The 22,389-nt window shown below is 39.1% G+C and overlaps 1 long non-coding RNA gene across 3 annotated transcripts in view; it reads left to right on the forward strand.

The window, feature by feature from the left end:
* LOC144380015 (uncharacterized) overlaps positions 1 to 21,795 on the forward strand; it is a 33,641-nt gene extending 11,846 nt beyond the window's left edge. Inside the window, exon 3 of one of the 3 annotated variants that reach the window (XR_013443683.1) lies at positions 21,735 to 21,795. This is a non-coding gene — a long non-coding RNA (uncharacterized LOC144380015). Of the gene's footprint in view, positions 1 to 9,361; positions 9,702 to 13,889; positions 13,976 to 21,734 lie in introns of those variants that run through there. The other 2 variants (XR_013443681.1, XR_013443682.1) reach the window with 2 other exon arrangements.
* The last annotated feature ends 594 nt before the right edge of the window (positions 21,796 to 22,389 follow it).

Below are 22,389 nucleotides of genomic sequence, written 5' to 3' on the forward strand. Positions count from 1 at the left end.
AATAAAGGGTATCCAGGATAAATTTAAGTTTCTATTTGTGGAACTTAGACTTGCATTTAAAGATCCTCATGACTAAAACATCAATGATAAGTCACAGTATTAATTGCTTATTGTTTAAGTTTCAATTTGCATTGTAATAGTGACATTAGAAGAATTAGCTCAAGATATATAGAGTTTTGAAAATACAAAGGTTTCTTTGTTCATATTGACTCATGCTGCTATTTTTAAATCTACTTTGTTAACTTGTTGGCTTTTGAAGTAATTAAAAGAGCAGGATATTACATATAAATCACCACCTGTTTTTGCAAAACTTTAGGAGTTGAATTTCTGGAATGCAGGGGCATTTGATTATAATGTTTATATTATGTTCTCAAGAAAATCACTTGTCTAAATTGAAATGCTATAGAATCAAACATATTGTATAACAAATGTTTAGGACAAGAAAATAAGACAGGAGGCAAATAAGCAAGTAAAGTAGGATATTTTAGCTGGATTATTTGTTTTTTGAGTGTTGAATTTGATAAGTTCTTTATAGATTTTGAATATTAACCCTTTATCAGATATACCCATTGACTGATGAATGGATAAAGAAGATGTGAGATATATATATATATATATATAAAACAGAATAATACCCAACCATCAAAAAGATTGAAATCTTGCCATTTGCAAGGATGTGAATGGAGCTAGGGTGTATTATGCTAAGTGAAATAAGTCAGTCAGAGAAAGACAAATACCATATAATTTCACTCATATGTGGAATCTGAGAAACAAGACAGATGAACATAGGGGAAGGAAGAAAAAAAAAAGAGACAGAGCCAAACCATAAGATAGTCTTACCATAGAGAACAAACTGAGGGTTGCTGGAGGGAAGGTGGGGTGTGCACTAAATGGGTGATGGGGATTAGGAGGGCACTTTTTATATGAGCACTGGGTATTATATGTAAGTGATGAATCACTAAATTCTACTTCTGAAACCAGTATTATACTATATGTTAACTAACTAGAATTTAATTAAAAACTTGAAACAAGGGTGCCTGGGTGGCTCAGTTGGTTGAGCGACTGCCTTCGGCTCAGATCATGATCCTCGAGTCCCACATCAGGCTCCCTGCTCAGCAGGGAGTCTGCTTCTCCCTCTGACCCTCCTCCCTCTCATGCTCTCTGTCTCTCATTCTCTCTCTCGCAAATAAATAAAATCTTAAAAAAAAAAACAAAAAAAACTTGAAACAAAAGAAAACAAAACAAAACAGAATCTTAGCAATTGATAGTCCAAGACATACAAAATAGACTTTGATGGAGTTTTCTATTAATCCAAATTTTTTAATTGCATCTCCCACATAATGGACAATAAACATGTACATCCTATAATAGGTCTATATTATGATACCCTTTGATTTCCCTGCTCTCGATTCTGTTATGTGGTAAGGGCTCCAGTAAATCTTCAGTGACATTTATAGAAATCATTAACATTTGTTAAAGATACTGTATGAGAAATTCCGTAATTATTCACGATGTTAGGAATGGAGGTTTTGAGTGTAGGCTTTGGATCCTCACTCAAGTTCAAATGGTGGCCCCAACTTTAACTGTATAACTTTGATAAAACTATGAACTACCATTGGACCTTTCAGGCAAAAATGCATAGCTTGAACAAAATCATGAGGAGACATCAGGCAAACTCATGTTTAACAAGATCCCAAGAGAATATTGTACTCTCCTGCGGTGTTAAAGTGACAAAAGACAAAGGAACCATTCTAGATTGAAGGAATTTATAGCACCAGGACACCTAAATTCGTTGTGTTTTTCTTCTGCTAGAAAGAACCTTTTCAGGCAACTTGAGTAAGACAATATTATTGTATCAATGCTAATTTCCTGATTTTAATTTTACTGTAGAATGCCTTTGTTTTTAGGAAATAAACTCTGAACTATTTAGACGTAAAGGGACATTGTGTCCCTTACTTGCAAAAGCTGAGAAAGAGAATGATAAAACCAAGATGATAAATGTTATCATTTCGGGAGACTGAAGGAGAGAGTCCTTTGATTCATTCTTGCAAAAGAAACCATGAACCACAGTTCAATGTTCTCAAAAGGGGGCATAATTATACCAAACTCAAAAAGCTCTTATTAGGGATTAAATGAGGTAATTTGTGTACAGCTGGGAATAATCCTCAGAAAATGGTAAGAATTTGTTTCAGCTATACTGCAATTTATCTGTTCTACAAATACCTGGATTTCTGCAACAAGGTACACCGACAGGGACATTCATAAGCCAGGGTTAAAGGCAGACTGCTCAAAATGTATTCTTATTTGTAACCAGAGCACAAATGAAAACAATTAAAATCCTAATAAGATGTCAACATGGTTACATATCCACTGACAATTCCTCTCAGCTCAGAATTTCTCCCCAGGGAGGTGGACTGAAGAGGGTCTCTATTTTTAAGAGAGACGAGTTTAATCAAAACGTTTTTTTTAAAAAATTGATTTAGGGCATAGGCTCCTTAAGTAAACCACTTTTTAGTTTTTAACCACAAGAGTAAATATATTTTTGGAGATTCTTTCTCTGTTTCACCAAATAGTTTAATGTGTAGAAAGCATGGCTACTAACCAGTCACCAAGAAAGGCTCTTGTAGGATTTACCTTTCTCCCCGCTGAGGGATAATTTCTCTCTTTGAGAGAAATTTTGTCCTGCTTACTTAACAACATTAACATTTTGGGGAGAACAACAAATTGAATGAACTTACTTCCTCTTTAAACTAGCAAGACTCCCCTGACAGATATGAGCACATTTCTCTTACAGAAACATGCATTATAGAAACAGACTGTGTTATTTCCTAAGTAGGAAGAAAAAGAGGGAATACACGTTATTAAGAGCTATTGTTAAAGATGGACAATTTGAACCAGGAATAGTATTATTAAGAAATAGAATAGATTCTTTTGAATGAGAGTCTTAGGAAAGTATTTGAATAAAGTAATAAAGAGCCATCTTCCTGGAATGGGTGAGTCCTTCTTAGAACAAAGGAACTAGATAGCTTCTAGAGTTTGTTTTCAGTCCTTTAAATGGATTCACCGTCTCAAGTAAATCCAGTCAAATCAGGTCTCAGGGCAAATCCAGACCTATTAATACAGTCATAGTAATTACTCCTGTTGGTCAAGTACTCTTTAAAATTATTTTTACAAAGAAAGAGCAGCTTTCATATTTATTTAAAAAAAATTTCAAGTGTTCAACCGCCGCAATTTTAAAATGAAAGGTAAAAAAGAATTCCGGCTTGCTCAGCTCTGAAATGTTTAAGCAGGGTTACAAAACAAAAAGAGGATTAAACTAAAAAAAAATTTTTTTTTTCTTTTTTTTTTTTTTTTAAAGATTTTATTTATTTATTTGACAGAGAGAGACACAGCAAGAGAGGGAACACAAGCAGGGGGAGTGGGAGAGGGAGAAGCAGGCTTCCCGCGGAGCAGGGAGCCCGATGCGGGGCTCGATCCCAGGACCCTGGGATCATGACCTGAGCCGAAGGCAGACGCTTAACGACTGAGCCACCCAGGCGCCCCCCCAATTTTTTTTTCTTAATCAACAAAAGGAGATACTTGGAAGGAAATTTTGACCACATTTTCTTTAACTGAAGTATAGTTGACATGTAATATTATATTCGTTTCAGATATCCAACATAGTGATTTGACAATTATATACGTTACGAAATGCTCACCATGATGAGTGTAGTTACCATCTGTCACCACATAGTTGTTGCAGTCTTATTGACTATATCCCCTTTGCTGTACTTTTCATCCCTGTGTCTAATTTATTAGACTGAAAGTTTGGACCTCTTAGTCCCCTTCACCTATTTTGCCCATCCCCCACCACCATCCCCTCTGGCAACTGCCATTTTGTTCTCTGTATTTATGAGTCTGTTTCTGGTTTTGTTTGTTTTTCGCAAATTTGTTTTTGTTTTAGTCATACCATTGTATGACTGAGTGAGAAATACATAATAAATAAGTTGAAACTGTATTCTGATACTATGAACTGAAAAAGAAGCTCAATGTGTTGAGAATTATATTTTTTTAACCTGAGAATTTCAGACATATTTCTCTTTTTATTGCAGTAAAATACATAGAACATAAAATTTACTATTTTAACCATTTCTAAGTGTACAGTTCAGTGGTATTAAGTACATTTCACAATGTTGTGCCACCATCACAGCCTCCCTTCTCCAGAAGTTTTTCATTTTGAACAAATGAACTAGATATCTTACTGAAACTGTAGTCAATAAACAATAACTCTCTGGGGCACCAGGGTGGCTCATTCGTTAAGCGTCTGCCTTCGGCTCAGGTCATGATCCCAGGGTCCTGGGATCGAGCCCCGCATCGGGCTCCCTGCTCGGCGGGAAGCCTGCTTCTCCCTCTCCCACTCCCCCTGCTCGTGTTCTCTCTCTCTGTCAAATAAATAAATAAATAAATAAATAAAACAAAAAACAATAACTCTCCATTCTCCCTGCCCCCCCCCCCAGCCCCTGGAAACCACCATTTTCCTTTTCAACCCTATGAATTTGACTACTCTAGGCACCTTATAAAAGTGAAGTTATATTTGTCCTTTTGTGACTGGCTTATTTCATTTAGTATAATGTCTTCACGGTTCATTCATGTTATGGTGTACATTAGAATTTTCTCCCTTTTTAAGGCTGAATAATATTCCATTACACATATATACTATTTTGTTTATCCATTCACCCACCAATGGACACTTGCATGGCTTCCACCTTTTGGTTATAGTGACTAATACTGCTGTGAACATGGGTGTACAGATATCTGTACAAATACTCACTTTTGATTATTTGAATATATACCCAGAAGTGAATTTCTGGATGATGTTAAAGATAAAATAATTCTGACACTTGTTGAGTCAGTAAGAAAGACTTTATTCAGGATTATTGCAGTAGGTGTCAAGACGATCACAGTAGGGGAGAGAGATCGGGTTCAATTCTGAATACAGCAAGGACAGATAGAGATTTCTAGGCAATGAGCAGATTGAGGGGGGTCAATGGATGGAAAAGTACTAAGAGGAGACATCAAGGATGGGGGATTTGTGCTAAACTGACTTAGGATTCTTGTCGAAGGCTGACTAGGGTGATCAGTTATCAAGAGAGGAGGAGGAAGAACTTTAACAAGGTATCAAGGGTGAGAGATTCTGAGTTATGTACTGTACTAGGTTAAATGAAGACTGGGCTGAGAACAAGGCCTGGTCAAAAAGAAGGCTCAGAGGGGATGGCGGAGAAAAAGGAACCCTCTTGCACTGTTAGTGAAAATGCAAACTGGTGCAGCCATTGTGGGAAACCGTATGGAGGTTCCTCAAAAAATTAAAAATAAAACTATTAGATAATCCATTAATTCCACTATGAAGTATTTCCCCAAAGAATATGAAAACACTAATTCAGAGTGACAGATGCACCCCTATGTTTATTGCAGCATTATTTACGATCATCAAATTACAGAAGCAACTTGGGGCACCTGGGTGGCTCAGTCGGGTAAGCGTCTGCCTTCGGCTCAGGTCATGATCCCAGGGTCCTGGGATCAAGCCCCGCATCGGGCTCCCTGCTCGGCGGGGAGCCTGCTTCTCCCTCTCTCTCTGCTGCTCCCCCTGCTTGTGCTCTATCCCTCTCTCTCTCTCAAAATAAATAATAAAATCTTAAAAAAAAAATTAAAAAAAAAAAAATTACAGAAGCAACCCAAGTGTCCATAGATAGATAACTGGATAAAGAAGATGTGGTATATATATACAATGAAATATTCAGCCATACAAAAGAATGAAATCTTGCCATTTGCAACATGGGTGGATGTAGAAGGTATAAGGCTAAGTGAAGTAAGTCAGTCAGAGAAAGGAAAATACTGTATGATTTCACTCATACATGGAATTCTGTAAGAAACAAAACAAAGGAACAAAAAAAAAAGGAGACAAACCAAAAAACAGAATCTTAATATAGAGAACAAACTAATGGTACCAGAGGGGAAGTGGGTGGGGGATGGGTGAACTAGGTGATGGGGGTGAAGGGTACAGGTTTCATGATGAGCACTGAGCAATGCACAGAATTGTTGAATCACTATATCGTACACCTGAAACTAATATAACACTGTACGTTAACTACATTGGAATTAATTTTTTAAATTTAATTTTAAAAAAAGGGAGAAGGTTCAGAGAAGACTAATTATTGTTTGGTTTGGAAGAGTCTTTTCCAATTACGTTTGGTTTCTTTAGGAACTGCCATACTGCTCTCCACAGCTGCTGGCTTGGTTTTCATTTCTCCGACAATTAGTGATGTTGAGCATCTTTCTTGTGCTTTTTGGCCATTTGTGTATCTTCTTTGGAGAAAGGCTCACCCGAGTCCTTTGCCCATCTTCTTCTCTTGGGTTGTTGTGGTTGAGTTGTAGAAGTTTTTCTTTATTTTTTGTTTTTATGCTCAGGATATTAATCCCTTGCCAGGCATGTGATTTGCAAGTATTTTCTCCCATTAGTTAATCCCATACGGTTAATTAGTTTCTCCTATACAGTTAATCAAAGCACTAAGTTAACCAGAAATTCACATTTCTAAACTACTTGAGAGATCATTACATGTCAAAATCAGTATTCTGGAATTCTGAATATTGGATTCTGAAGTTTATCTTAGGTGAATGGCCTCTTGTTGAATATTGCTGCGATGATAAAAACCGGCTGATCAATTTTATTTCTGCCATGGTACTATGTATTAGATATAGGGTATATTAGGCTAATAAACTGCATCACAGACCAATATATGTGATTGTGATTTATTTGTCAAGCCTGAACACACACACATGAGAAATTAAAGGGAAACTCATTAATGCTGCCTTCACTTTCAATGTGAGCCATTTTTATTAGTAATTTTTCACACCGGTGATATGAAATTGATCAGAATGAAAAATATTCTGCAGTATTTGAAGGAAACTGCTTATGCTTTGTGGAAACTGAGACTGAAGAAAAAGTTTAGCACAGTGCAGAATATGCCATGGACTAAGTGTTGTCTACCTGAAGGCAAAATTAATTGTCCCATTCCTGCACAGAAAATTGGATTTTCTAGGAATGAAGTAGGTGCTGTTAAATTAAAATTTATATATTACCACATCCAAGTGAGATATAGAAGAAAACGTTCTTCCTTTCAGGCTGAATCATTCTGAGTAAAGATGTGTAGAAATTTGGTAATACTTGATAGTTTTAAGAAAAGAAAGAAATTTCTTGTGTGTGGGCTAAGAACCCCCCCACTCTCCCCTCCACGAATTATCTGTTTTGAATGGCCACATGATAAAATTCAGCACGTGATTTTCAATGTTACACTTCTTCATAGCAACATTTCTTAGTAGCACACGGTAGCCAAAATGTCAGCAATAATAGCAATCACAACATCACTAATTAAACGCCTACTATCAACCAGGCATTTGACACACACTTTTTTTTTTAAGATTTTATTTATTTATTTGAGAGAGAGAGAGCACCAGCAGAGGGAGGGGCAGAGGGGAGAGAGAGAAGCTGACTCCCCGCTGAGTAGGGAGCCCAATGCGGGACTCGATCTCAGGACCCTGGGGTCATGACCTCAGCTGAAGGCATACGCTCAACCAAGTGAGCCACCTAGGTGCCCCGACACACATTTTTCTAGTCACCACAGCAAACTGCAAATGAAAAAAGGAATGTAAGTTCAGAAAGGACAGGTGGGTTACTCAGGACCATGCTCTGTTTCCTCTTCCACATCCTTTGACATTAGAAATTTTGTATTTCTTCTTGATGCCAGCATGTTTACCACCGGACCATGACTGGACAGGCTCCTTGATCACATCTGCATGTTCCCCACTTGTCTGTATACCCTGGAGGATGGGGGATACACTCTCTGCCCTGCTACCGGGGCTGGTCAGGTAGAGCCCATGCTATGTGTGTCAGGCCCATTTCCCCAAAGGTTTGCAACCCACCAACGTGGTTTCTTCAAGTAATGTTAAGGGTTTTATCATTAACAATCAGAACAACACAAATAATAGTATAATAGGTAAAAACAAGTAAATAAGTATAATAAGTATAGATATGGACATACTGATAAAAAAGCATGACTTGGGGGCACCTGAGTGGCTCAGTCGGTTAAGCATCTGCCTTTGGCTCAGGTCATGATCCCAGGGTCCTGGGATCGAATCCCGCATCGGGCTCCCTGCTCAGCACGGAGTCTGCTTCTCCCTCTCCTTCTGCTGCTCCCTCTGCTTGTGCTCTCTCTCTCAAATAAATAAATAAAATCTTAAAAATTTTTAAAAGCATGACTTTTAAAAGAATGATTTAAAAATCAAAAGTAGATTTTTAGACATTTTCAACTTAATGAAATGACACATGCTCATTGTAAACAAGTTTAGTCAGTACAGCAAAGTATGAAGAAGTAAATATTTTCTGCAATTCTCATATGAACAGATAAGAATATGCTTCCAGATATCATGTCTTTATGAATATGTGTGTGCTTGGCTTTGTATGTGTAATTTTAGAGATGATTTCTTCCTATGCATGTGGTATGGTATCTTGTTTTGTACTAAGCAATATGGCATAGACATCTTCCATGGTTATAAATAGTGAGTTCCTACTATACTTTCTAGGGATGCAAATTACTCCTTATATAAAATGTTATATGAACAAAATTTAGGTGATTTCAAAATTTTCACCATCATAATGTTATGATGAGCATCCTTGTGCACAGATTTTAAGTCCTTGGCTGATTATCTCTTTATGACAAATCCAAAGACATTATCTGTCTGGGTCCAAGGATAGAAGCGTAATGTTGCAGTGAACAACCATAAGCCACTCTTAGAAGGGTAGAAATGTGTTATTAGCTACTTTTACTGCTTTGCCAAACTTTATACACAATACTTGTAATATGTGATATATAAGCCGACTTCTATTTTTCTGTGATATATTATTGAATAGTTATTGGGTTTTAATGAACAAAATGAGGCCCTCCTAAGGCTACATGGGTCCTTTTTGCTGAGACACTTGGTTGTCGAACAGAGGCACCAATTTCAACTGTCTCTGTGCGCCACAACCATCAGCTGGCCTCAGAGGTCCCTGATAGGGTATAGTAATCTACCAATATACTGTAAATACTTGCTCAATTAGGGCATCTCAGATCCTAACAGAGATTGTAGGCTAATAGAATGATCTGTGGACGCCTTAGTTCCTGATCTCAGACTTAGTCAGATTGAAATACTCTTCAGAAGGTGTCTGCACTGCTAATATTCTATGTACATCCCTCCAAGAAGGCGTCATTCTAAGGAGTCCGGACTGGGCATCAAAATAAAAGCATAAAGCTCATATTTTACTGCTTATTTTTCCCATATCTGCTAGGCCCCAAGTGGTTATCATGGAGTTAATCTTTCATCATTCCCTGCACTGATTCTTAGTAAGGAAATGGTTGGATCTTGGGAGGAAAAAAGAAGCGCACGCAGACAACATCGACTATACTTCATCCACAGATGGATTCCTTCAGCTCTTGCACCAAACTCCATTTCATTTATCAAAATGGGTAGCAAATCCGTTTTATTCTATATTATATGCAGACCTGGCAAAGAGATTTAAGCTACTTTTCTGAGAAGGGGCCAATGTAGGTGGCCTGTATTTGAGACTTCTTGGAGACCTCCTGCTCACTGTCAAGGACACGCTGTGTGTTTATGTAGGAGGGTATTGACGTGTGTGGTGGTGGTGGGGTGGGCTCGGGCGCACGAAGGTGTAATCAGATAGAGGGGTGATGTTAAAAAGTAATGTAACTCTTCTGTATTGATATAGACATTTGTAGAATTGTGGCTTTTATGATTATAATTTTGATAAGACAAAAAGAGAAGCATCAAATAAAGGTTCTAGTTTTTTTTGGAGGAAGTGGCAAGCCTTTTTAATTGCACTTTCTCTAGAAAATGTCTTCCTATTAAACTTTGAATGCAAGATGCATAATCCTCCTGGTATGGTACGAGTCCAGACCCCTGTAGCAGAGTTGATTCCAGGGAACAATCAGCTTATAAAAATGCTAAATATCCCTCCAAGGCCAGGACTGGCCAAAAGATTACATGCAGTTGGTCACAAATTCCAATATAGTTGCTTTCGATTGGGTTCGCAGGAAACAGATTCTGAGTGGAAAACTTGACATAGAAGTCTTGTTGGGGAGGGCTTCCAGAAGATACATTTGCAAGGAAGTGAGGACAGCACATTTGGGCAGAAAGGGAACAATGTGGGTCCAGCTGTGACCAACATCTCAGTGGATCCTCTGGGGGGTGACAGGGCAGGAATGAGCCCTTGCAGCTGTCCCGAAGGGAGTCAAAGCCGTGGGGTCTCTGCTTCTCTCCATCAGCCAATCACTAGCTGCAGCCCCTTGGAAGCGAGGGAAGCTGAGAGCTAGGGAATTTCCTGAAATCAAGGACCTCATTTGGAAAAATGATCTTTGTCAATGTAATTAGGTTAAGGATCTCGAGTTGAGACCTGAGCCCTAAATCCAAGGACACGTGTCCTTTAAGAGCCACACAGAGGAGAAACCGAGGAAAGAGAAGGCCATGTAAAGACAGAGACAGAGGTTGGAGTGATGCAGCCACAAGCCAAGGAGGACCTGGAGCCACCAGAAGCTGGGAGAGGCAAAGTAGAGTCCCCTCTTACAGCCTTTAGAAGGAGCCAGGTCCTGCTAACAGACTCCTGGCCTCCAGGCTATGAGTTAGTAACGTTCTGTTGTTGTAAGCCATCAAGTCCGTGGTAATTTGTGACAGCATCCCCAAGAAACGAATACACAATCCCCGGCTACGTGCAGTGCGAGGGTAGAACCCATACCCCACGTGCTAATTTGGAGGAGTAGCCCACGTGATCCAAGTAGAGGGTAGAACCCATACACCGTGTGCTAATTTGGAGGAGTAGCCCACGTGATCCAAGTAGAGGGTAGAACCCATACCCCACGTGCTCATTTGGAGGAGTAGCCCACGTGATCCAAGTAGAGGGTAGAACCCATACACCGTGTGCTAATTTGGAGGAGTAGCCCACGTGATCCAAGTAGAGGGTAGAACCCATACCCCACGTGCTCATTTGGAGGAGTAGCCCACGTGATCCAAGTAGAGGGTAGAACCCATACACCGTGTGCTCATTTGGAGGAGTAGCCCACGTGATCCAAGTAGAGGGTAGAACCCATACCCCACGTGCTAATTTGGAGGAGTAGCCCACGTGATCCAAGTGATCATCTCTTGCGTTATGAAGTCACATCAGTAATGACGGCTGTCGTTAGCGGCAGAAGCCTCAGTTTTAGCAGAAGATTTCTCCAGTATGAGGTGGTCTAACCAGAGGCTAGGGACACAGACACTAGAACTATACTAATTGGGTTCAAATCTCTTTTTCCACCACCTACACCACATTGTTCGCTTGAGCAAATTTTGTAGTTCTCTGTGCCTCAGAATCCATCATCTGTCAAAATAGAGAAAAAAATAGTAGTTCTGTCCAATCTTGCTATAAGAAATAACTGGGATAATCTATAAAGCACTTTTTTTTTTAAAAGATTTTATTTATTTATTTGACAGAGAGAGACAGTGAGAGAGGGAACACAAGCAGGGGGAGTGGGAGAGGGAGAAGCAGGCTTCCCGCTGAGCAGGGAGCCCGATGCGGGGCTCGATCCCAGGACCCCGGGACCATAACCTGAGCCGAAGGCAGACGCTTAATGACTGAGCCATGCAGGCGCCCCTGTAAAGCACTTTAAAATGCCTATTTCTTGTAAGCTCACAACACACATTAACTGCCACAATTATTTTAAGATTTTCCTCTTAACCAATGGGAATATAAGGTAATTCTCATTATCCTCTCCTAACAAACCTTTTAATTAACAGATTGTCAAGCAATTATTTTCAATTGTCTGTAATACGGTGCTTGCACAAGGAATTTGACATGGGTACATAATGTCTATACACAAATCCAATGTGGGCTTAATTATATTAGAGAAGGTGATGCTGCATGGAGAAACATTAGGAGTAAAAATATTTTGCTTTGTTTTTTCTGTAGCTAAGTATGACATGATTAAATGCTAATTAACACAATTTCTGCCAGTGGGTCAGAAAATCCCTATGGTTTGTTATGTCCTTGTCAGATTTTTTTTGCCATATGACTTTTAGACTTTAGATATTTAGAAGTCTATGATATTTTTTTTAATATGAATATGTACCTCAGATCCTGAAGGTTACTCTTGAGGGAGTATGTCAGTTTCCCCATTCCATTTGGATGCTTGCTTTCTTCCCTATGTGAAAAAGTACTGGCTCCCATGATCATTCTTAGACATTCTTATTAAAAGCTGACCTCAAAAAAAAAAAAAGTGACCTTGAAACCTCTAATATTTACTCAGCCCCAAATTGCAAAGCTTTAAGAAAAAAAAAATCTCTCTTATGTATTAAGTTGCAGACATCTTGGCAGAAAGATGTCCCTAAACCACAGGTTGTTTGCCTGGTCACAAGTAGAAAAAGGAGCCTTTAGGTAGAAAAACTGGTGTTTATTCAGGTTGGGGAGAAGTGCCTAGACACAGGAATATTTTATCGAGCCAAAGTTATGCATATCATACTCATAAGGTAACTGTTCTAGTCGTGGAAATACAGATCTGTCTGGTTGGTGAAGAGTCACAAGGGCATACCCAACCCACCTGAGAAAGAGGCCCTAAATTTCCTGGATTTTGTATTTTGTCCATCTTCCCACCCCTGTGCTTGCGCATTTTCCTAGTTTCCAGAAACTCACAGCAAAGCAATGCCTCTGTCCCCCATCTTTTTTCCTCCTTGCCCCTTGCCTCTTCTGCTACAGGTCTTCCAACCGACCCTGCTTGTCACCAGCAATTCCGAAATGACTAGTCTTTCAGTCTTTCCTTTCCTGTCCTGCTTTTTCCCCAGATTAATTTCCATCCTACCCTCTTCATCAGAGCCCATTGTTCCAGATGTGATTACTCTCCCATCACTCACGCCGAATTCTCCCAGCTGCCCAGGCCCAAGTCTGGCTGCAGAGGCCTCCCACCCTCCCTCCAGCTCTCAAACGCCCTGATCCACCTCTGGACCTCTCTCCACACAGATCCAAGGTCCACGCCTCACTCTCTCTTCCTGGAATGTTCTCCCCCAGCCTTTCCCCAGGCCCACTGTTGCTGCTGTGACCAGACTGTTCCCGTTTCCTAGGGTACACGGGGCTTTCCCCAAAACCTTCTCTGTCTTTTCATTCCTCTGCCAGATTCCTCACACTGACGGGCAAGTTTTCCGGGCACAGGTGCCCCTTCCAAACGTCACTGTAATTTGGCTGAATGCATTTGTTGATCTCCTTAGCAGGCTGTTTTCCCCTACAAGAGGTCCTCAACCTAGAATGCCCTTTCGTTATATTGAGGAGCTTTTTAAAATGCATCCTCCCAAGATGTGTGGGATGTGGACATTGCTATGGTTTAACGGCTCCTGAGGGAGGTCTAGTGTGCATGTCTAGGTTTGAGAATCAGTCCAGAAACTTCAACCTACATATGCTCATCTCACCTGGCTCTTCTCTAAGGAGGTTAGAGTTCACCTTGAACTTTCGATGGCGTAGCAGCCCACCTGTAGGAAGGTTCACACCCCCTGTCCTCAGCCCTAGTTCACCCCAAACCAACAGGAACAGAATGTGCCTTCAGACCTTTCCAAGAAAGTTGCAGGGAAAGTTGGCAACGCATCTGGGCCTGGTAAACCGCCAAAGATTTGATAAAAGAAACGAGAAGGGCCCAGGCTGAAAAGGAATTCACGGTGATCACACAACCGTTACTTACATTTTTCGATGAACTGTGAACTGCTCTGGAAACTGGCAAAACAACCATGCTGGGCAGTTAACCCTGTGCATCACACCTGAGCTTCTGCCCCCTCTTCCCTTCTAGGTTTGCTTGCTGAAGGCTGGAGCTGGACTTTGAAGTCTTCTAGTCTGAAGGGACCATTTTACAGATGAGAAAACTGAGGTCAAGAGAGATGATCATAATTTAACATAAGATTCACAGCTACACAGGGGAAGAGGGAGGCAGGAAACAGTCACCTTTCCGAGAGTCCAACGTTCTTCCAGCCACACCCACTTCTCAACATTTAGTAGTCTCCTTTGGAAATGCGGCTGATAATTGGCAACGTAAAAACTGCTGGTTTGGTGAATGCCCAAGAGAAACTGAATTTTGTAAATAAGGAAGTGCTAGAGGTAATTGGTGATTCATGATTAAACTAAAAAAATGTGGGAAATAAATGGGAAAAATGACTCTATCTCCCCAAACCTCTCCGTAGCAGGATGATGCATTACCTCACAGAGGTAGGATTTGGAAAAGACGGTGCAGATTTAGTGCTTAGTTCGGGACCTGTCACATGGGAAGAGGACAATAAATGGTTGTAGTAACAGGAGAGGTTTTTGCAAAATCAGCCTGTCACAAAGCAGAAACACAATGAAGACCTCACTGTTTTCTTTCTGAACAGAGAAAAAAGGCAGTTTTGCAAACTGTAGCTGTTGCATTGATTAGGGAGACTCAGTTTTTCCTTTTCAGCTTAAATGCACACTTGGGTGCTTTACCCCACCTCCACACCCAATAAAAACGAAGCTGATCTCTTGCTTTTAATTCCTTCCAGTTCATTCCTTAGGAAACAGTGCCAACCAAGCTGGAGTAGTTAGCCACATTTTACCTGTGACCTTGCAAAGATGAAATAATCAGATAAGATAGGTGACAAAGAATTAGTTTGTATATTTAGAGTGGGAGCTCAAGATAAACATCTCTTTGATGCTTGGTGCATCTTTTTTTAGTAGAACATAAATGTACTGCTTTTTATCACCTTATCACGCTTCTCTTTTTGCAAGAATGTTGCTCAGTTTATTAAGGCACTTTTTTTTTAGATTTTATTTGTTTTTTTATTGTCAGAGAGAGAGAGCACAACAAGGGGGAGGCAGAGGGAGAGGCAGGCTCCCCGCTGAGCAATGAGCCCAATGCGGGACTCGATCCCAGGACACCGGGATCATGACCTGAGCCCGGGGCAGATGCTTAACCCACTGAACCATCCAGGCATCCAATAAGGCACCTTTTTTTTTTTTTTTTTTAAGTCTAGAAGAAATCAAGTGTTGACCTACTTAAAAATCAAAAAGAAATGGATATTTACACTGGACCATGAGTATACTGCCCATTAATGTTATTTGTCTCAGTGATTTGAGAAGTGTCAACATTTTAGCTGCATTCTTTCAAGGGAGAAGATGTTTGGTACTCTCTCTATAATTACCATAAAATGCAATAAGTAATAAAAATATTCTGCATGTCTATGAAACTTTTTTTGTTAGGACCCTCTTGGTTGCAAGTAACAGAAACCACTGCTAGCTAGTTTAAGCAGCAATGAATTCAATCCAAGAACAGGATCTCATGAAGGTACTAGAGGCAGTGGATGGAAGGTCATGAGGCCATTTGTTTTTTAGACCTGCTTTCACAGTTTCTCAGGGCTTCCCGGTGGGTGACAGGTCCCCAGATCATATCTTTGGACTTAGAGTTTATAGATCTAGCTTCCCAAAGAGAGGGTGAGCTTTCACAGTCCCAGTTCCCTATTCCTAAGGAAAGTTCATCTTGGGTCAGTAGCCCAGTCTTGATCAATCACCCGTGTCTATGTGACAGGTCGTGGAGCAGAAAGATAGCTTTGGATAGCTTTACAAGCAGGCTGGGAAGTCCAAGGACAAGCTAGACCAACAACCAATTAGATAGCATCCATTAAATGGCTTACAATTCACCAATTAATAATAATTTGATTCCCAAACAATGACAGATTGCTCCATACCAAATTCTCTCTAGCACGTTCCACTTTATAGTCTTATTTTGTGTTGATCTCGTTTCTTCATTCTAGTGAAATTTTGTTTTATATTTTTAGTGCCTGACAGGGTGGGGGGAGGTTCGATAAGTATTTGTTCGAAGGAAGCACGGCTAAATCTGTGATGCGGGATACTTAGATGAGAAGACCGAGATGCACTGAGGTTACGTGACAAGATGAAGGTCCTCCAGCTCATCAATCAGCTTCTATAGCCTCAATCCCTTTCCCAACCACCAGACTGCCTTCTACACTGAGCTGTCTGTCCTCTTCTGTCCATCACGTGGAAGGGTTTGGGCTGGTTGCTAGAAGGTATAAAGGTATAGTGCATTTTACAAGAATTTGATTTTGCTCCCTTAGTTCATCAGTTAAAAATAGCTTTCAACTAACTACAAAGACTCTGTACTTTTCTTCTAAATGTTTAAAGAGAGAAAGACTGCTAATTTTGTATCATGTTTCCATTGCCTTCCACTATGAACTATAAATGCATCCCAGGAGTTTTATCAGGCTCCGAATCGGTTTATTGCACTACATGATCATCTTACTACATATGATAATGTAAGGATTTAAATTCACACCAGGACAGGGTTTTGGTGAGAAGTAAATGATAATGGTGAGAGGCAGTGAGTACCCAGAAAATTATATATATTCTTCCACTATAATTTTGCCACAATGAACCTTACCCAAACTATGAGTAAATGTGAGGTTTGGTCAGTGAGATAATAGGACAGTTTTACTTAGTTCTCATGTAGGGACCGTAAGAAGAGCTCTGAATTCTTTGAGACCTCAGCAATTTCCCCAGTTGGGTGGATAAAGCACATACTTGAATTATGAATCTGTACTTGACTGATAAATGGTGACCAACATGGAGATGGGTTCCTTGGAGAAATGAATCAATGATTTAGTTTCTCCCATTTTACATCTGAAACTATGAGGTCTCAGGCTTAAAAGTATAAGCAAATTTTTTCAGAAGGTGATGTGAATAGTTACAAAGATTTTCTGTAGGGACCTTTCAAATTATCCTCATACTCTACTTGAGTTCCGTGACTACATAGAAATAAATTTTGAGATCACAACACACGTAGAAAGTTCTCCAGGTGACTGACGGGGACCTTTTTTATGAACCAGTGAAATCTTTTTGGTCGAATCTGATGGTCCACAGAAGAGTAAAATTTTTCTTAAAATGTGTGTTAGAAAGAATTCTAGTTCTCAGGGTCCAATTTGCTGAGATGAGGGCATCAGGGGGAAAAAGAACATAAAAACGGAGATAATTCAGCAAATGAAGAGGTGTAAGGAGTTAAATCCCCTCTACTGAAAAGAAGGGACAGAAAAAATAAATAAAAGAAGAGGCAGAAAACAATGTTTCTAGGTATTGGCCAGAATTCTAAATCAGGTACAGTAAGCAAAAGAATTTCTAAAGTTCATACATTTTTCTCCCATCTCCTAATATGTTTCAGCCCCATGTCTTTCGGTGGGCCGATAACAGTAAAATCCTTATAATAGATTCAGAAGCCTCTTACTATAATTCACTGTCTAGCAATTTCTCTATAGTAAACTAACCTCTAATTTTTAAAAGTATGCTTCCAGACCATAGGTACTCCTTTTTTTTTAATGATTGAAAGAAACTTCCTGGAGAAAATTGAGTTTGGTAACTTTTCTATTCTATACACTTAAGATTGCGTGTTACCGTTGACAAGCAAAATTGGTTGCAGGTTTAAAATGATATACTTGTATTCCTTATATTCCTAAGCTAATTAGGTTCATTCAAGTTATCTGGTGTTATCAATCTTCTTGCATGAGAGGCATGCGTGATGTGAAATGTACTTGGAAATGAATGATCATGCTCAGGTTTGACTCCTCAGGATCCTAGCTGAGTCACTGCTGATGCTCTGATTATTGCACGCTGCAACAAATAGGCTACCATCCAAAAGCCACCTTAAATAATGATGAAACTGTAAGCATCACGAATGATCTCTTTGGAACTGGTAGGTAAGGAGTATTTGTCAATATGAAAGGCAAATAAAGATTAATTGTGATTTTCTGTTAACCACTGTTCATGGTTTAGAGTCCTCTTTTGATATTGGCCATTTCAGAGTTGATCTCACTCTGTATAAACAATTTGATGTTCTGCCCTTTTCCCAAGTCATTCAGAAAACTATTTTCATCTCAGGAGTAGAGACTTGAGTTAACATAGTCCTCTGTTCTGCGTATTAACGCATGTAATGCCTAGCTGTGTTTTCTGGTTGGTTTATTACTTCGTATCCCCACATCCCATTCCCAGGACCTTCCCCAACTCATTGACATTTATTCTTAATCTGTTTAAGGTGTTGTTTGTTTTATGCATTCTTATAAAACCGGCTTCATATTGCCATATATTACCTTGTATTCTTATATTATCATGAACTTTAATTTATGAAATACCCTTGTTATTTACATCTCAATCCATTTCTAACTTTTTAATGAAGCCCTGTATTTTTAAGATCCAGGTATGATTGCCAGGTGTATTTCTAATTTGTTGCTTCTACTGGTTACATAATACTCCATGGTGTGAACCCCCCATATTTTACCCACCTGCTGTCTTGGGGATGGACACCTCCATTCTTTGCCACTTTCAGCCTGCACAGATAATACTGATATTGAATATCTTCCTAATGCTAAAATGGCCATCTTTATACATCAGTTTTGCTTCCTTTTGAATTATAGCCCTATGCTAAGCAGCAAACTTTCTGGGTCACCTGATAAAATGATTGAGTTTTTCATACAGATTACCAAAACCGTTTTCAAAAGGACAATACCAGTTTATACGGTTACCATACTACTGTCATTCTTAAATTTCATAGTTTTTAAAATCATTTTTACCTATCAAATTTCTTATAATTTATATTAGATATTAGACTGCAGGAAGCAAATTCCCTTAGCATTTACAACAACAAAAGATACTAAAGATGTTTTAGCAGTTTCATTTTAGATGTAACATCCTTCAAATTCATTTTTTCCTTTCTTCTTTGTACCATATTTATTGGCAATTGGGTTTATTTTTTCCTGGGATCTATGCATTTGTGTTCCTGAATATTCTTTGCCAACAGAAGCATTTGTTTTGATGTGCATTATTTTTCTTCATGCAAAAAGACTCGTTCCTCCTCCACACACACCTATATATATTTATTATTTTGATCTTGATTTAAATTTGATGGATCTGCTGATTATTATATAAATGTGATCACGCTGTACTTAGCATTTCTTCTGCCAACTATCTGATGCTAAATACCAATGTTAGCATTTGTGAGGACATTTTTTAAAAGTCCGAACACCACTGAATACTATAAGCTGGGTGTGTGTGGGTGTGATTAACACATCAAGAGGGTTTTATTTTTGTTTTAATTCGATGAGATATCTGAATATATTTCAGAAATATATAATACTGCCAAGATCCTGAGGTAATCAACAAATATAAAATTATGGCAGATGACAAAAATGACTAGAATACAGAATACCAAATTCAGAACACTATCAGATGAGCACAACACAGTTAAAAATGATTTGGATAAAATGTGTGCAAAACAAAGAGTATTCAGCATAATGCATTACTGTATAAAGCATTTATTCCCTCAACAAACTTATCTGATAGAATTTGTATTTTGAATTCAAATAAGAGTAATAATGAAAATTAATGAAACATAAACTTCCACATGCTTGCTACCTCACTAATGATATGAAATAGAATACTTTCTTATAAGAGAATAGTGGGCTCTGAAACACATATTTCAGTGGATAAAATTTGTAAACACACTGTTTCATCAGCTCTACTGTGTTATTAGCATTTATATTTCTGTATTTGACTTTTCAAATTGATCACAGAGATCATTTGATTTCCCTTTGGATAGAGTCAGGCTCTCCCAAAATCATTTACTATGAGCTCAAGTTTTAGATACTCTCCCAAGATAAATAATAGGTTGCCTCGTACATGATATAAAAAGCAAAATGTACAGTGATCAAAATATAAATGCTATTATTTATCCAGATAGTTGTAGTCTTGGATATGATGTTCATGGCTCTACAGTGTGCAACATCGTGTTTCTCATGCAGTATTCATGGCTTGTTCTCAATTTCTCTTTTGCTAGAGAATGGAGTCAGTCTATTCTGCACGGAAGTCCACATTTTCACACTATACTGTACTCTAATATAGACAACACGGTCAGCAAGTTTGGGCAACTTACTTTTAGGATCATTTGCAGTATGAAGTCATATTAGAAATTTCGTGAGCTGGGGCGCTGGGGTGGCTCAGTTGTTAAGCGTCTGCCTTCGGCTCAGGTCATGATCCCAACATCCTCGGATCGAGCCCCGCATTGGGCTCCCTGCTCAGTGGGGGGCCTGCTTCTGCCTCTCCCCCTCCTCCTGCTTCTATTCCTGCTCTTGGTGTCTCTCTCTCTGTCAAATAAATACATAAAATCTTTAAAAAGAAAAAAAAAGAAATTTCGCGAGCTGGAAACAGTAGAAGGTACCAGCTCACTAGAAGAGATCGCTCTGTTCGAAAGATGTGAAAACAGGTGTGATAAGGGAAGCTTGGGAGGAGTTGAACTCTGCCCTGCAACCATGTCCGGGCGTATTTCTCGGGCATGTTGTGATGCCAATTGTGTAGGGAGCGAAGAGTTAAGTCCCAATGCTGTGGAGCCTCAGACTTGAATTCATGCATTGGTTCTGTCCCTTGTGTGACCCCGGTAAAATACTGAAGCACCTCTACATTTCTTCTCTAGAGTGAGGCTAATTACAGCCCCCATACCCCAGATGCCAGTGCAAAGAAGTGGTCAATATCCATATCTTCATCCTCATCCATGTGGTCATCATCGTCATGAAAACCTGGAAATAAAATATATTGACGTCAACCCTCATTTTTGCTACTAGATTTTCTAAGATTTAGTAGAAAACACAAATAACATTATTAATTTTGATAGTAGGTCCTCAGAGAGGTGAATCTACAATTCGAGCAGTCTAGAAAGGCTTTTTAATGTGGCATTTCTGAGTGTCAGGTTTTCAAGAACTGATCCCATATTTTGATGTCATGTTAAAATTCCTTGAGAAAAAGACGAAGTCTGATGTACAGAGTTACTTGCTTTGGTTTTCAACAATGAAAAGAAAAAAAAAAGACATCTAGCTGATGTATAGATCATCTCAAAAATGAAGATATCCTGTTTAAAGGATGAATTCGAAACCATTAAAAGGACATTACAAATTAGTATTAACAAAACCTAATATAATCAAACTCATTATGTGCTCATACAAACTCATGGCCTTTGGAGCCAGGTAAGTTCAAGTTCAAGTCCTGGCTCTGTGTCTTCTGAGTTGTCACCTTGAGCAAGGCCTATAATGTCCCTGAGGCAAAGTTTTCTCTTCAGAAAACAAGCATAACTATATATACCTTATAATTCTGTATTAGGAGTTAGAGAAAAAATATATATAAAGAGCCTACAACAGATAAACATTCAAAAGCTACTTGTGATTGTAATTATTATTGCTACACACATCATAGCCATTATTACTATTATAATAGTGTTTATTTTGTAGTGAAATATTTCTAATATTTTCACTCGTCTTATAAGTAACGACGTTTTTAAATTATTTTTAATTGTTATAAAAACATAATATTAAATAACGATCTTAAATATTTAAAGTGTACAGCTCAGTAGTGTTAAGTATATTCACATTATTGTGCAATAGATCTCTAGAACTTTTTCTTTTTGCAAAACTGAAACCTAGTTTTGACTGCTAAACATTAATTCTCCTACCCCTACTCCCAGTCCTTGGCAGCCACCTTTCTATTTTCTGTTTCTTTAACTTCAACCACTTTAGAGAATTCATGTGAGTACAAACATCCAGTACTTGTCATTTTGTGACTGGTTTATTTCATGTGGCAGAGTGTCCTCAAGGTTCATCTGTGTCACAGCAAGTGATGGGGTTCCTGTCCTTTGTAGGCTGCATAACATTCTACGGTATGTATAGACCACATGTTGTTTATCCGTTCATCTGTCAATAGACATTTGAATTGTTTCTACCCTTTGGATTGTGAATAATGTTGCAATGAATATGCATGTGGAAATATCTCCTCCAGGGGCGCCTGGATGGCTCAGTGGGTTAAGCATCTGCCTTTGGCTCAGGTCATGATCCCAGGGTCCTGGGATGGAGCCCCGAGCTGGGGGGGTCCCTGCTCAGCAGGGAGTCTGCTTCTCCCTCTCCTTCTGCCGCTCCCCCTGCTTGTGCTCTCTTTGTCTCTCTCTCTAATAAATAAGTAAAATCTTAAAAAAAAAAAATCTCCTCCAGACCCCACTTTTGATTCTTTTGGATCCATACCCAGCAGTGGGATTGTTGGACCCACATGCTAATTCTTTTTTAAATTGTTTGAAGAATCTGCATACTATTTTCCACAGCGATTGAACCATTTTACCCTCCCTTCAGGAGTACATAAAGGTTTCCGTTTCTCCACATCCTCGTCATCCCTTGTTTTCTGTCCTCTTGATAGTGGCTATCCCAATGGGTCAGAGGTTATGCCTATATTTTGAAAGAAACTCTAAT

Source organism: Halichoerus grypus, chromosome 14 (assembly GCF_964656455.1).
Source record: "Halichoerus grypus chromosome 14, mHalGry1.hap1.1, whole genome shotgun sequence".
NCBI classification, from domain to species: Eukaryota; Metazoa; Chordata; class Mammalia; order Carnivora; family Phocidae; genus Halichoerus; species Halichoerus grypus.